Genomic DNA, 16701 nt, shown 5'->3' with positions numbered 1-16701 from the left:
CGGGAGGATCCCACATGCCGCGGAGCGGCTGGGCCCGTGAGCCATGGCCGCTGAGCCTGCGCGTCCGGAGTCTGTGCTCCGCAGCGGGAGAGGCCACAACAGTGAGAGGCCCGCGTACCGCAAAAAAAAAAGGTGACCTGTTGGCTAAGAGGCAGAGCCTTATGTTCCTTGCTGCATATACCAACCTCAAACATGACATGCTGATGAGGCTGGTTCCATGGAGCAATTTCTTCTTTGGTGGTGAGGTGTTTCAGCAGCAGGGAGAAGAGTAGTGAGCTGAGCCAGAGAGGCTACGGTAGAGTCTAAAGTAACTTTGCATCTATGATCAAAAGACTTAGGTTCTAGGCCCCTTCTGCGACTTGGTAACCATGTAAGCTTAGACAAGCCACTGCCTTTCCTAATTTTCATATCTGCAAAATGGAGATGGTAATCCCTGATTGTCTAGCCTTGTCATATGAATCAGATTATATAATGACCAGGTAAGACTTTTGTACAGTGGTAGAGTGTCATCGCTATATCACTATACAAGGAGAGGTGCAGTTATTATTTTTGGATTAAGGCACACACTCACCAGTTTCTTCCACAATTGACTCTTTGCACTCTTTTAAATGTTAAGTGGCAACTTCCCAATGGGGGGGAAGGAGAGTCCTAAATATTCATAGCACTGTTTCTACAGGCAACATCCATATGTTATCATGCTGTCTTGAAGAACCTCAAAAGTATTAACAGTGGTCTTCAAGAAAAGATTCCAGGAAAGGTGTTGTTATTGCTTACTGATGCTCCAGAATAAAGATTTTTATGGATATTGTTGCAAACTTTTCTGCATCTTGAGACAGTTAAACAAACAAAAATGATACAGCTCCTGGGCATTGCAGCGTCATGCCTTATGCTATCACCTGATGCTTAGACATTAAAAAGAAAAGAAATGATGAATTTGACTATATAAAGAACAAACATCTCTACGAGAAAAAGATACCATAGATAACATTTAAAGACAAATGATAACCTCAAAAATAAAATTTGCAACGGCGTATGACAGATCAAGGGCTGATCTCCTTAGTATATGAATATGAATATTAAAAAGAAAAAAGTGGGCTTCCCTGGTGGCACAGTGGTTGAGAGTCCGCCTGCCGATGCAGGGGACGTGGGTTTGTGCCCCAGTCCGGGAAGATACCACGTGCCGTGGAGCAGCTGGGCCCGTGAACCATGGCCGTTGAGCCTGCGCGTCTGGAGCCTGTGCTCCGCAATGGGAGAGGCCACACAATGAGAGGCCCGCGTACCGCAAAAAAAAAAAAAAAAAAAAAAAAAAGCCAACAATCCAATAAAAAATGGGCAAAGGTTATGAATAGACAGTTTAAAGAAAGAAAAATACAAAATACTTAGAAACATATGACAAATACTCGGCTGCACTCAAAATTAAAGAAATGCAAATTAAAATTACGAGATATGATTTTTAACCTATAATTTGCAAAACTAGAAAGTTTGATGACTTATGGGTATGTGGAAATAGGTTTCAATATTCTGTTGGAGGGAGTATAATCCAGTGCAATATACTTGGAGGGTTAGTTGGCAATAGCTATTAAAATAAAAAATATATGTATACTTTTGCTCAGCAATTCCACTTCCAAGTATTTATCCTGTAAACTATTTGCATGTATACATAAAGACTGATTTCCATTAAAAGTATTATTTTTAATATCAAAAGACTCGAAACATTCTAAATGCCCATTAATAGAGAATTGTTTCAATAAAGCCTAATTCATCTTTTCAATGAACTTTTCAATGTAGCTATTAAAAAGATTGAATTAGATTTATACGTGTGTTAGAAACAATCTTCATTATGTGAAAAGTCATGTGAAAAATCAAGGTTCACAACAGTGTGTAATATGCTTCCATTTGTGCAAGGAAAAATGTATATATATATATATATACACATACACATAGATATAGGTACAGTATCAACATAGATCTACACTCCTAAGAGCATAGAAAATCAATGACCATTTCCTCTGGAGAAGGAGATTGAATCTTTGAAGTAGTGGGAAAACCTGCTTTTTATTTAATATCCTCTGTACTGTTTGAATTATTTAACATGCAAATATATTGCAGCTTTATTTATTTATTTTTTGCTTTGTTTTATTTGTATTCTGAAAGATCACCTAATGGCAGGTGAAGTGAACTGCTAAGAGAGCTGCTGGGCACATTCTGACAGCTTTTTTTTTTAATTTTTATTGAAAAATAGTTGATTTACAATGTTGTGTTAGTTTCAGGTGTACAGCAAGGTGATTCAGAGACATATATATATATATATATTCTTTTTTAGTTTCTTTTCCAGTATATGTTATTATAAGATACTGGGTATAGTTCCCTGTGCTATACAGTAGGTCCTGTTGGTTATCTATTTTTTTTAATTAATTAATTAATTTACTTTTGGCTGCGTTGGGTCTTCATTGCTGTGCGCGGGCTTTCTCTAGTTGCGGCGAGCGGGGGCTACTCTTCTTTGTGGTGTGCATGCTTCTCATTGCGGTGGCTTCTCTTGTTGCGGAGCACGGGCTCTAAGCATGGGGTCTTCAGTAATTGTGGCTCATGGGCTCAGTAGTTGTGGCTCATGGGCTCTAGAGCGCAGACTCAGTAGTTGTGGTGCACAGGCTTAGTTGCTCTGCGACATGTGGGATCTTCCCGGACCAGGGATCGAACCCGTGTCCCCTGCATTGGCAGGAGGATTCTTAACCACTGCGCCACCAGGGAAGTCCCTGGTTATCTATTTTATATATAGTAGTATGTATATTTTAATCCCAAACTCCTAATTGATTCCTGCTCCCCTTTCCCCCTTGGTAACCATAAGTTTGTTTTCTATGTCAGTGAGTCGATTTCTGTTTTGTACATAAGTTCATTTGTTTCATTTTTTTTTAGATTCCACATATCAGTGATATCAAATGATATTTGTCTTTCTCTGTTTGACTTACTTCACTTAGTATGATAATCCCTAGGTCCAACCATGTTGCTGCAGCTTTTGAACAGAGAATTTCCTCTAAGTTTCAGCATTTTTGCTTGATTTATTATGTAAACATTGAATCTGTCAGTGGATTAACCATCTACTGCTGAGGCAGGGGCTTTTGTGTCTGACTCCATCCATCCATCCATCCATCCAAACTTCCATCTTCTCACTCTTATTTTGAAGAATATTCTACATGTGTGCTACGCACATTTAGATCTTCTCTTTTAACTATTATGTGCACTCACATTAGTTTACTGGCTGGAGCCTTTCTAGCCTCTGGCCTGGTAGAGTGGAAAGACCATGGGCTTTGTTTGCAGTACTGGGTTAAAATCCAGCCCCCGTCACTTTCTAACTGTGCAATTTGGGGCAATTTCATGAACTTTTCTGAACTTCTATACAATAGGGAGAAAAACACCTACCTGGTGGGGTTGTTGGGGCAACTTATTGGGATAATGTACACACAGTGAGACAATGGGTGGAGCCCTGTAACACAGCAGCATTACCCTTAGCATGTTGCTATTTCCTTTTGTGACATTGGCTTCTAAACAGTGACTAATGCTTTAAATAATCCCTCAAGGGCCCATCACGTGCCTTATTCTTCAGTGAGTAGAAGGGTCGGGGTTAGCACGTGATGCTGTAAGGCTCCTAATGTGGAAGGAAATGGAATATTCCTAGTTAAGATGATCCTTTTTCGCTTCTTAAAAAACAATGAACATTTCTGAAAAGTAGGTTGGTTACTACTAGCTTTTTACAGTCCCCAAACAGCCATTTTTATAGTTTCATATAGTCATTATTTATTTGTTTAGTTTCTAGCATTTTTCATTCTTCCACATTTGTATGGTCTTCTATCAGAGATAATGTTCCTTCTGCCTGAAGAGCTCTTTTTAGACTTCTTTTTTTTAAAAAAGCACAGGTCTGCTGGCAACAAATTCTCTCAACTTTCGTTTGTCTTAAATGTCTTTATTTTGGCTCAATATTTGGAATACATTGTTGTTTGGCAGTTATTTTCTTTCAGCATTTTGAAGATGTTATTGCAGTGTCTTCCGGCTGCCACTGTTTCTGTTTCTAAGTTGCTGTTTAATTGTTGCTTCTTTGAAGGTAATTTGGACAGATAGTCTGGCTGCTTTTAGGATTTTCCTTTTTGTTTTGTTTCGTTTTCCCAGAAACTTGGTTATGAACATTCCTAGATGTCTGTGTGTGTGTGTATGTGTGTGTGTGTGTTTGTGTGTTTGTATTTATCCTGCTTGAGGTTTGTAGTACTTCTTTTTCTTTTTTTTTTTTTTTTGCAGTACGCAGGCCTCTCACTGTTGTGGCCTCTGCTGTTTAGGAGCACAGGCTCCGGACGCGCAGGCTCAGCGGCCATGGCTCACGGGCCCAGCCGCTCCGCGGCATGTGGGATCTTCCCGGACGGGGCACGAACCCGCGTCCCCTGCATCGGCAGGCGGACTCTCAACCACTGCGCCACCAGGGAAGTCCTGTAATACTTCTTGATTCTATACCTTGATCCCTTTAAATCAGTTTTGAACAATTCTTAGTCATTACCTTTTCAAGTATTGCTCCTATTGCTCTCAACTCAGTTTCACTCTGGAACTCCAATTACATATATGTTCGACCTTTTCACAATGTCTTACACGCTTTTCTTTGCGATTTTCCACCTTTTTTTCTTCTTTTTTGGTTTGGATGCTTCCATCTGGATATTTTCTGCCAACCAATCTTCCAGGTTGCTAATGCATTCTTCATCTGTCTAAACTGTTTTTGAACTCATTTGTTGAATTTTTCAGTTTTAGAATTTATATTTGGCTTTTTTGTAATACATAGATTTCAGTTCTCTGATGAAATTCTCCATCTTGTCATCTATTTTCTTGAACATGTCAATCACGGTTATTTTACATTCTGTGTCTGATAATTCCAATATCTGGATCATCTCTGTGTCTGTTTCTATTGTGTATTTTTTCTCTTGTCCCTGTCTCTTTGTATGCCTGGTAATTTTTGATTGAATGCCAGACATTGCATATGAAAAACTGTAAAGACTCTCAATGATGTTAACTCCGGCAGACAGATTAAAAGCAGAATACCTTAAACCAATCAGGGAATAAGCTTACTTGAGGCTGGGTTTTAAGCCTTTACAAAGGTTGATCTATATCTATTTACCCTTATTTCTAGGATGTAGTCCCATCAGTTCCAACTGAAAGCAGAAGGTGTTTACCATGGCCAGTCTGCTTTGGTAGGCTCTGAATGCTAATGTTTATTTATCCAGCACTGTGGTACTGTCATTAGCTCTGTTTAGTTTCTCAGTCTCTTAACTGCCACTTTTTGTTCTGCCTCTCTAACTCTTAGCCTGTTCTGCTTACTAACTGGCAAATACGTAGAGGCAAAAAACAGATAATTCTATTTACTTATTATTTTTTAATGTTTTTTTAAAATTTATTTTTGGCTGCATTGGGTCTTCTTTGCTGTGCACAGGCTTTCTTTAGTTGTGGTGAGCAGGGGCTACTCTTCGTTGCGGTGCACGGGCTTCTCATTGCGGTGGCTTCTCTTGTTGTGGAGCATGGGCTCTAGGCACGTGGGCTCAGTAGTTGTGGCTCGTGGGCTCTAGAGCGCAGGCTCAGTAGTTGTGACGCACAGGCTTAGTTGCTCCACAGCATGTGGGATCTTCCCAGACCAGGGTTCAAACCTGTGTCCCCTGCATTGACAGGCAGATTCTTAACCAGTGTGCCACCAGGGAAGTCCCAAAGCAGATAATTCTATTTAAATCAGTTCTCTGCACTTTCTTTCCCTCCAAAATCTTGGCATCTCAAGTCCTGGTTCCTTTGGTGGCCCTGAGCTCCCATATTTGTCTCTCCAGTGACTCTGCCAAAGCTTCTGTTCAGCTTCTCTGCCCTCTATCCATTGTAAAGATGAGTCAGCAGATGACTCAGTGGGGATTGTAGAATGTCAGGCTTATGTCAGTGAGTTTGCCTTCTTTCAAGCATCTTGACCCTTCAAGCCCGGGCTGCCTTGGTGGCTCTTCAATGTTTGCAGACATTACAATTTTTTAAAAATTTAACTCTTCTAGGTGTTCTCATGGGAGGATTTTCTTTCTACAAGCTGCCTGCCATGGCTAGAAATAGAAACCAAATAACCATTTTAAATACAGGGTCTCCTCTTTGTGCTTTGCGCAGGCGTTCTCTTGGTTCCGGGTGGGTGGGGGTGGGGTGGGGGTGGGCGCCGGGCGAGCCGGAAGGGGCGGGACCAGGTTGGTTGCGCGCGCAGAAAGCGAGTGTACGGGGGAGTTCAAGATGGCGGCCACCATGTTTCGGGCTGTGCAGCGAGGCTGGAGGACCGGTGTCCCGCTGGGCTGCGGGCTGCGCGACTGACCCAGGGGCCTCCTGATTACCCCAGCTTCGTGGAGTCTGTGGATGAATACCGTTTTGTGGAGCGCCTGTTACCCCCCACCAGCATCCCAAAGCCCCCAAAGCATGAACAGTATCCCACTTCTAGTGGCTGGCAGCCCCCCAGAGACCCCCCCACCCAACCTGCCCTACTTTGTGTGACGCTCTCGTATGCACAACATCCCAGTCTACAAGGACATGATGCATGGAAACCGTCAGATGACTGTGATCCGGAAGGTGGAGGGGGACATTTGGGCCCTGCAGAAAGATGTGGAAGATTTTCTGAGCCCGCTGCTGGGGAAGACACCTATCACCCAGGTCAATGAGGTGACAGGTACCCTTCGGGTCAAGGGCTACTTTGATCAGCAGCTCAAAGCCTGGCTTCTGGAGAAGGGCTTCTGAAGCCCAGCTGAGCAGCCTGCACGACCAGCGTCCCCCTGCGACTGGAGTGCCGGGGATCTCAGGAGGAGGGGAGTGGCTGTTGAGGCAGCTAGGGGAAAGGGGCACAGAGACCAGGGCTGAGGGCCTTGGAGCAGGCCTTGTTTGCATAAAGGAGGAAATGGGACTGTATAGGTGCCAGCACGTGGGGAGGGCTGTCTAATATTGGAGACCCACCAGGAACGGCCAAGCTAGGGGGGAGCATTAATTCCTCCGCCCCCCCACTTTGGCATGTCCTGCTTTCCCTTCATTGGAGCTCCTTGGACTCAGCTATTCAAGCTGTAGAGGTGATTGACTGCCCCTTTGTTGGAAGCAGTAGCCCAGCCCAGTTTACAGGAGGGTAGCACAGGGCAGACCCATTGGGCACATTCCTTCCTTGGCCCGCAGACCCTCACTGCGGCAGAAAAATCCCTGAGCCCTTGCTCTAGGTCATACCTGACTTGGTAGAGGCTACAGAGAACACAACACGACTCAGACGTGGGTCCTGGAGGTCTTCAGTTCCAAGTGTAGTGCACGTCAGCCCCTTGGCTCATTCCTTTTACCCATGGAGAGGCAAAAAGGCCAGTTACCTCTATTCCATTCCATATTAAGAGTTGGGTCTGACTGGGTTTCCAGCTCCAGCAAATTAAGTGATTAGCTTTAGCTGGTCTGCCCACAAGGGGCTCCTTGAGAGCTCCTAGCAGCCCAGCACAGGGCCATCCTTCCCAGGTTGCTGACCTAGTTATCAAGGCTGGACAGGGGGTTTGCAGGCAGGAAGATGCTGACCTTTTGTCCCTGCCATCCCATCCCACCCCAGCCAAGGAACCTTCACACCTGCCCCATCCTTGGGAGTCACAAGGGCCAAAAGCCAGAGTTCCCACCCCATCTCAGCAGCAAGCTGGCTTAAGACAGGGTTCAGAGCCTGGCTCCCCTACTTGCTCTGACCTAAGGCAGGGTACTTAACCTTTCTGGGGTTCGGTTTCTTCATATGTAAAATGGGTATATCTTTCTAATACCTTAATATTCAACATTGTGCCCAAGAACAGTGCTGGCTTGTGTAAGTAAACCCTCACTCCTGGAGATTCCAGGCCACTCTCGAGTCTACGGCCTGAGTTAAGAAAAAGGAGCATGGCACACTGATCCTATCACACCAGTTCCACCAGTCATTAATGCAAGTTTTTATTTGGCTGTATATACAATTTAAGCTATTAAAATTTGTACAATATTTACAAATTAAATAATCATCTGAAAAAAAAAATACAGTGTCTGCTCAGAGTTCCAAAGTTGAAGTTTAAATTCAGAGTGATTATGACAACTGACAGTGTTCTCCTTTTTAAAAATAATATACTGTCCTTGGTACTAGAAGAACTGTGACGGACACAGAATAATAGTAATGACCTATAACATAAGTCATTACTATTATCATCCCCATTTTTATAGATGAGAAAACTGAGGAACGGGGCATCTCAGTCAGTCACTGAAAGTCATATAGCTAGCAAGTAGCAGGGCTGGGATTTGAATCCATGTGGTCTGACTTTTGAGGTCACTCTTAACAGAAGCATAGGACATTAAACAAGTTCTTATTATTGAGAATGTAGTATGATACTCTTCTCTCTCCCTTCCCCCAGATCTATAACAAGCGATAACAAATATACAGAGAGACCTTTATACCATAGCATCCTTCAGGAACTCACTGGATTTTTCTTTTCCATTTGTATCCCCTGCAGGCCTTTCACAGAGCTGGGCCCATGCAGATCCACAATAAAACATTTTGATTTCCAGTGTAAAGCTGAGGTCTGAAGTTATATTTTATCATTTGTCCTGTTGCTTTTCTTGTGTTACCGTTAAGAATTCAGCAAAACATATTGCATTTATGAAAATGAAATTTAGGGATACACAGTACGATTGTGCAGCCCAAAGAGATAGTTTAGGGCAAAATCTATCCTGTGCTTTGCTTGTCGAGCTAAGGGATACCCACTGCAGCAGGGAGGAAAGGGTACCTTTTTCTCATTCAGGTTCTGGACAACTCTAAGTTAGAATTTTTCTCTAATCTGTCTCACAGGAGGAATTACCCATCTTTTCTGGCCAAAGCAGTTGAACAGGAAGATGTCTAAACCCAACTGTTTGTAATCCTATACTTCTGTTTATTTGGGACCCACTGCATGGGAAATTTACAGGGTCTGATAACACTGATCTCAGAGTAGGGAGAAGGAAAATAGGACAGGAAAGCATTGGGCATATTTGTACTTCAGAAAGGGAAGAGTTGAATCAGTTTTCTGTTCTCACATGCTATCTTTGGTGTCAGACCAAAGCTTTTTGTTTAGTAAATTTCCAGAGAAGAAACTCCAAGGGAAAGTAGCAGCCAGGGCCTTTTCTGATATCCTACAATTTCATTTCCTGTGTTGTTTTCACAGCATGAAATGCCCCAGTGTTTCTCTCCTAACCAGTGGCATAAGTTTACCCAATGTCAAGGAACTCCAGAGACCTTAGAGCACATTCTGTATATTTATCCTGCTGGTAGTAATATCCTTTTAGACAATGGACACAGAACAGTGTTGAGTGGTTTCTCCAGAAGCTGAGAACTAATGTTCCCACACCCAGTAAATATTTAACTCTATAAAAAGGTTAAGCAAGTATATTCTCATAAAGCACGTGAAATTGATCTATTTTGTATTTAAATAGAGCTAAACCAATTTCATGCAACAATTTTAGGGCATCTATCTAATAAACAACTTTCTACAGGTGATTTTATTTATCTTGGGATCATCTCAACCAAAAATTCTGGGAATAGGCAAACAAAAAACTCACTGAATTCTAAGCAAAATTCCACTAGACCTTTCACATTAATTGGAATAACTTTTTCTTTGTTAAGTTGCTCAGGGACTTTTTTTAAAAAAACATTGATCTCTTTTGAGAGGCTCTGGCCAAAATGTAGTAGATTGATGCTTATGAGATCTGTTTATGATGATGAATTACAAGGCTGTTGATTCCTTCTCTTGCTGGAAAAAAAAATCCAAATTTGAGCCATTGGCCCTTAAATAAATGTTTCCCTTGAAATAATAAAGAAAAGCATACCATTGTTAAAATAATGTATAAAGGGCAGAAAACACCTTTCAGAAGACCGTCTTTGCTTCCTGGTGGAAAACAAATAGGCTAGTATTTTTAGAATGCTGAGGCTTTGTGTATGGATACAATAATTGAGTGACTTCAGCTACTTAAACAGTCTTGTTAAACAGGGAAGCTTGGTACTTTTTCTGACTGTGTTTAGGGGATTTTGTACCCAAATATTACTCTGGAATGATCAGGGGAAGGGTGATTTTACTGGTTACTGGTAATAGTTGCTAACATTGACTACATGATATGTTCTAGGGACCGTACTAAGCAATTTTATATTATTTAATTTAATCCTCACAACAACCCTATGAGCTAGATACTGTTACTATCCCCGATTTACAGGGAAACTGAGCTTTAGTGAGGTTAAATAACTTTCCTAAGACAGTAGAGCTGGGATTTGAACCCAGCATAACTTTGCTACTCTCTTAAAATACAGTGGCATGAGGGGGATGGTTTAGAGTAGTGGGAGGGGAGTGTAAGTTAATATAAACTTTTTGGAAAGCAGTTTTGAAATACTTATCAAAAGCCTTTAAAAAATACCATATAGGGCTTCCCTTGTGGCGCAGTGGTTGAGAGTCCACCTGCCGATGCAGGGGATACGGGTTCGTGCCCCGGTCCGGGAAGATCCCACATGCCGCAGAGCGGCTGGGCCCGTGAGCCATGGCCGTTGAGCCTGCGAGTCCGGAGCCTGTGCTCCGCAGCGGGAGAAGCCCCAACAGTGAGAGGCCCGCGTACCGCAAAAAAAAAGAAAAACAAAACAAAACAAAAAAATCATATATTTTGACCAAATAATTATACTTCTGAGGGTCTAGTTTAGGGCATTGTTCAGAGATTTAGACAATGATTATGTAGAAGAATGTTCACTGCAACATTATTTATAAGAGTTTATAATATAGGTTGAAAACTAATGGTCTCTACTAATTATAATAGGCACATAACATAAATTATGACAAAGGCATAGTTGGAACATTGTGCATCTTTTATTAATAACATTAAAAAACGTATTTTGGGGAAAATGTTCAGAATTTGTTGTCAGGTGAAAAAGAGATATAAAACCATAGATGTATAGTATGATCATAATGGTGTTTAAAGTGGAAGGAAATCCAACAGAATGTCAACAATGCCTATCTGCAGATAATGGATTATGAGTAATTTTTATTTTCTCCTTTATGCTTTTTGACATTTTAAATTTTGTCTAGAATGAGTACGAAGTACTTTTATAACCAGAAGAAAACGCTATTATTAATTTTGTTTCAACTGAAGAACAGTAAATTAACCAACATTGCAATTTCCATTGTCAGCAAATCACCTTTTGCTTTTAATTAAAAAAATTTGTTTTGCTCTAACTTAGTCCTTCTTCGCTGTGCAATTTCTAGAATATCACTGTAGAAGAAATCATCATCACAGCAGATATCTTGGAGCACAGTGAAGCCCTGAGTTTACTCAAGGCTTGCCCTAAGCATTGTCTATAAGTGCTCTCCTTAGGCACATTTAAATCCCCTGGACCTTCCCAGCAGATGGTAAGGAGACACTCAAAGGCAGGGCTTAGGGCGCTGTAATCAAAGTGCATCAAAACATGGAGAACATGGTCAGAATGTATCCTCTGAAACTGATGCTAATCAAAGTAGTAGAATAGAGCTCCTACAAAGTAAAGACGCCTTCAGAGAAAAATTGTGAATACATTCTTTTGTTTATCCAGCAAATATTTATAGACCACCTTCCATGTTAAAAATTCTGTGTTAGGAGGGCTTGGGTAAGTTAGTATAAGTCAGCCATGATAAGCCCACGAGGCTGCCTGAGTTTTTGTTAGGGTGACAGAGGGTCTCCAATCAGGGAAGCAGAGAATCTCTCAGCGTAGTTAAGAGGCTGGCAAAAGGAGTTTTCAAATCTGATTGAAGTTGGGAGGTATTGTGAGGTAAGACCTGCATAATGAACATAAGGGAAGCTTAAATCACCTCTCAGGTATGAAGTCCTACCTGGGTTCTCTCCTTGCCGGAACTGTTTATAAGTGGGAAAGATGCCGTTTATAAGTGGGAAAGCGGGCTTGGGTGGGCAGTGGTGAGGGAGAAAGAGTGCAGACGTCCACTAAGCAGGGTCTAATGAATAGAAGACTGAGAAGCGGTAAGACACAACTAAAGCAGACCCAGTTCCTTCTTTCTCCTTCTCCTTTTAAAAGTCTCAGACTAGAATCTCAGATTCCTTCGGCCAATATCATAATGAGTTAGAACACCTCTACAAGTGCTCATCCCTAATTCTCTGCTCTGACCTGGCCACCTCTCCACCGGCATCTCCCACAACTCTCCCTCTTGTTCGAGTTGCTCCAGAGACACTGGCTTTTTGGCCATGAAACACGCCAGGCATGTTCCCACGTCAGATGTTTTGCCCTTCCTGTTCCTTCTCTGCACCACTGTCCCCATGGTCATTCACACATTGGATCCCATGTCTCTTTCTCATAGTCTCTTCCCTGCCATCTTATGTAAAACACTCTCTTCCCTCCCCCTGCCCCCTGGGACTCTCCAGCCCCCTACTCAGTTTTATTTTGCTTTCCTAGCACTTACCACTATTTGACAATATATTATATGTTTAATTGTTTGTTTATTGCTTATTGTCCTGCATTAGAATGTATACTCCATGAGGGCAGGGACTTTGTCCATTTTATTCACTATTGTATTCCCAGCATATAGAACAATGTTTGGTACATAGTAGGTGCTCAAAAAATAGTTATTGAGTAACTAAATAAATGAATGTACTTTTCTGGAGGGTTTTGTATCCCATATGGTTTGGGAATATGTATCAAAACATAAAATGATACATACCTTTGACCTAGCCAATCCAACTTCTTAGATTTGCATTAGGAGATAATCATACAGTTGAAAAATAATATACATAATAAGGTTAATCACAGGATTGTTTAAGTAACACACAGAGTGAGAATCTAAATATCCATTAGTGGAACATTGTGATATAGGCAAACAAATTGACATTGTTATATGTAAGTCAATATTGATCAACATGGAAAAATGTTTACAACATGTTAGGGGTAAGGAAAATTGATTCAGGAACAGCATATATGGAATGATTGCATCTTAATAAGATTCTTTCGTACTTTGTATGTATCTGTGAATAGAAGAATGTGAGGAAAGGTATTCACTAAAATAATAGCAGTAATCTTGGTGGGTGGGAGTGGGATTTGGGGTACATTTTATTGTTTCTGTATACTTTGTGTATTTTTTAAAATAAATGACCTTGTGTATTTCCGAAAAAAATGTAAACAAAGCTAATAGAGCTGTTTTATAAAAAGTTTTTTTCTACTCTAGAGCTGATTTTAGTCCACCCTGTGTCAAAGCAGCCCACGGTTGACTGACTCACCAGCTGAAATTCCAGGAAGAGGTATTGCGGGTTTACCTCTTGGCTCCCACAGGGGACGTTCGCTGTCCTTCTCGATGTTGTCATTCCTCTTCTCCATTGCCCCGCCACTGCCCTAATTGAGACTCTTTCGTGGTCACGTGGACCAGATAGCGGTTGCCCCCTAACTGGTCTCCCTGCCCTGTGACCCACAGCAGACTCCAAGCTCTCAGCCAGCCATCTCGAGCCTTCCACACACAGCCCCAGTTCTTGCCCTATCAACTTTTTCATTCTGTGCCCTAGAGAATGACCTTCCAGGAAAGCTACAGTACTTAAAACCTGTACTAATCCTTTGCTTCTTAGGAAATTGGTTTCTTTTAATTTAAGTAATGTGTATGTATGACTGGTAAACTCTTTGAAGGCAGGAAGTATTTCTTACGTTTTCTTGCATTATGCACTGAATCTATTTGTTTATTCATTCAGCAGATATTTGTTGAGCACCTGCTGTGTACATGACCCTGTGCTCGGTTCTTTTTTTTTGCGGTACGCGGGCCTCTCACTGTTGCGGCCTCTCCCGCTGCGGAGCACAGACTCCGGACGCTCAGGCTCAGCGGCCATGGCTCACGCGCCCAGCTGCTCCGCGGCGTGTGGGATCCTCCCGGACCAGGGCATGAACCCGTGTCCCCTGCACCGGCAGGCGGACTCTCAACCACTGCGCCACCAGGGAAGCCCTTTTTTTTTTTTCTTTTTTTTTCGTGTGCTAGGTTCTTGAACAGAGCAATGAACGCTCGGAAGCCACTGTGAAGGGCCTTTACTCATTTGAGATCTCTTGAGTGATAGTCTCCTTCCAAACTGCACACCTACCAGTAATATTTGCTCTGTCCCTTCAAGAAGGGAATGATTTGTAAGGAAGAGGGACCAGTAACTAACACTCGATTCGCTCTATTGTCAATAAGGACTAACAAAAGGGCTTTGAAAGGAAATAGTCTCTTCTCTTTGTCCTTCAGGAACCACAAACCCTAGACTCTATAGAAGGAAACCTTCATCAGATTTCTTGATGAACAAAGTCTATTGAACCAGGCAAGCTTCCTGCTGAAGAGACAGGACAGTCATAATGCTGAGAGGTGAGATTCTGAACGTTCCCAGACATTGTGAACTGTCAAATAGATCATTCTAGGATCCAATTTCCATTGTGAACTGCAGCAATTATGTAATATCATACCATATACTTCCCAAGTTTTTCATGGATATTAGAAACCATGAGGTTAAATCTAAGAATGCTAAGAGACTACTTTTTTTAAAAAAATACAAAATATGAAGTTATTGTCAATAAGTTTGAAAAGTTCCATAAATATGAATAAGTAATCAAAGCTCTCAGTGGCTAAATTAACGAAATGCACACATTTCAGTACTTACTCTAGGTGTTTTAGGGGGATTCTGGGCCAATAATTCCCCTCGCTTTGCCAGACGATAAATTAAGTAGTTACTTATTTTTATTGAGAAGTGAATGAAAGATTCAGAACTCTGAGAGACAAACATAATTCAAAGGGCTTTTTCAATAGAATCCCTTTTGCTATCTACTCAAGGTAACATTAAATAATAATCAGTAATGTTTTTCTTTTGTCCCAAAAGTCCAAATGCTTATAGTCTAACCCCTTTCTTATAACCAAGATGATTCTCAGTAGACATCCAATTATAACATTTCCTTTCTCATTTAGACACTGAAAGGTCAACTTTATTTTTTAATAGAAATATCCCAAAGTAGCAAGTATCCATAATTTTTCAAGACACAGAGCAAGACATAAAATTTTTGCAAAATGTCTTTTGCTTGCATTAATTCCTTTGTGGTAACATATTATCCTTTGGAAATGAGATATTGTGCACCGACAGCCCATATCATTCTCTTCTGGAGGTAGGTTCCAGATGATAGAAGGATTGTCACATGGTGTATAGCCAAGAGTTTTGGTCTATGGGAGTAGGATTTTTCAAAGGTACCTTTATCTTTTTTTTTTTTCTTTCTATTGGGAAAAATGGCCATAAAGATGGCCATGCATTGTATTATTAAGGAGATAAGTATTGGTGTTATTTTAGAGACAAAGTTTAATAAAATAGACATTTCTCTAGATCACTTTCCTAACAATGTGGGTAGAAGCAGCCAGGGTGGGTCTGGTGGCTACGTGGAGTTAGGGATCCGGCTTCTTTGATCTTCTTACTACACTTAACATGCAGCTTCTACTTTGTGGGCCACCGTGACTGTTCTGGCTCCAGCCAGCACATCTGCATTTCAGCTGTTGGGAAGGGGAGAGATGGAAAGGGAGAGCTCACAGCTTTCTCTCAAGGGTATAGTCCCAAAGTTGCAAACCTCATTCTACTTACATCCCACTGGCCAGAACTTAGTCAAATGGCTACACCAAGCCACAAAGGGGGCTAAGAAATGTCAGCTTTACCTAGGTGGCCTTCTGACAAGCTAGAGACTCTATTCACGTGTAAGAAGATGAGAATGGAAATGAGGGGACAACTGGCAGCCCCATCCCCATGTACAAACAAGGAGGGAGAATAAAGAATTGGAGAAGTTAAGAAAGAGGGAGAAAGAGAATGGGAGAAGGAAAAGGCAAAGGTTGTCTTGATAAACGTAGACTATATATGGTGTTTTCTTTTTTCTCTTGGTCAGTTGACTCTAGATGTCTGAATTTATTTCTTATCACTGCAGTTTGCAATGCAATAAACCTCTGTTTATCTCTTCTCAGTAGCCCTTATTTACTCAACTCCATTCAAAGAATAAATACTTGTGGGTACTTTCTGCAAACCTGAAACTGTGGTAGGTGTCAGACATACAGTGGAGAAAAAGAAAGATTAGTCCCTGCCTTCAAAGAATGATATGAAAGCGTGAGGTGGGGAAACAGATACTAATCAAGTAATTGAAAAATGATGAGTGATACAAAATGAGGGGTACAGGGAGCTATAGTGGCATAGAGGTGAGCACCCAGCTCACCTACGTTGGGGAGAGAATAATTTCTATTAAATGCCTTTCTGAATAAAACACCCACAGAAGCTTATTAAAAGGAGAAAATTATTTTTCTAGATTGGTTTGATCCCAAGAAGTTATACCAGAGGCTATAGAGTCAAGTCCATTTAACTGAATCTAATGAAACAACCATGTCTTCAGTATCTACTGTGTCTGAGGTACTGGGCCAGGAACTGCAGAGGCTACAAAAGAGAACGAGAATGGGTCTCACGTCTTAAGTAGCTCATGCTGTAGTGAAGGAGACAACAGTGCAACTCAAGGCATCGCGATCAAGAGCTACAGTAGAAATGTCCACAAGGCCTCGGGGGAAAGGGAGATGAATGCTAACTCTGTGTGGTCTCAGTCTTCATGGTGTCTCAGCTGAGCCTTGAATCCTGTGATTGCGTAGAAGGGTCTTTTAGGAGGACACAGCTGGAACAAAAGGCACAAAA

The 16701-nt window shown here is 41.6% G+C and overlaps 1 long non-coding RNA gene and 1 pseudogene across 2 annotated transcripts in view; both read left to right on the top strand.

Annotated features, from left to right (window-relative positions):
- Nucleotides 1-16701, top strand: part of LOC137224857 (uncharacterized) — a 22504-nt gene extending 5803 nt beyond the window's left edge. For both annotated transcript variants that reach the window (XR_010943536.1, XR_010943537.1), the window contains 2 exons: nt 14253-14369; nt 16412-16701. This is a non-coding gene — a long non-coding RNA (uncharacterized lncRNA). The remainder of the gene's footprint in view (nt 1-14252; nt 14370-16411) is intronic.
- Nucleotides 6277-8038, top strand: LOC137224855 (large ribosomal subunit protein mL49 pseudogene; annotated as a pseudogene).

Source organism: Pseudorca crassidens, chromosome 5, assembly GCF_039906515.1.
Source record: "Pseudorca crassidens isolate mPseCra1 chromosome 5, mPseCra1.hap1, whole genome shotgun sequence".
Classification (NCBI taxonomy): Eukaryota; Metazoa; Chordata; class Mammalia; order Artiodactyla; family Delphinidae; genus Pseudorca; species Pseudorca crassidens.
This window is presented reverse-complemented; position numbering and strand designations above follow the sequence as displayed.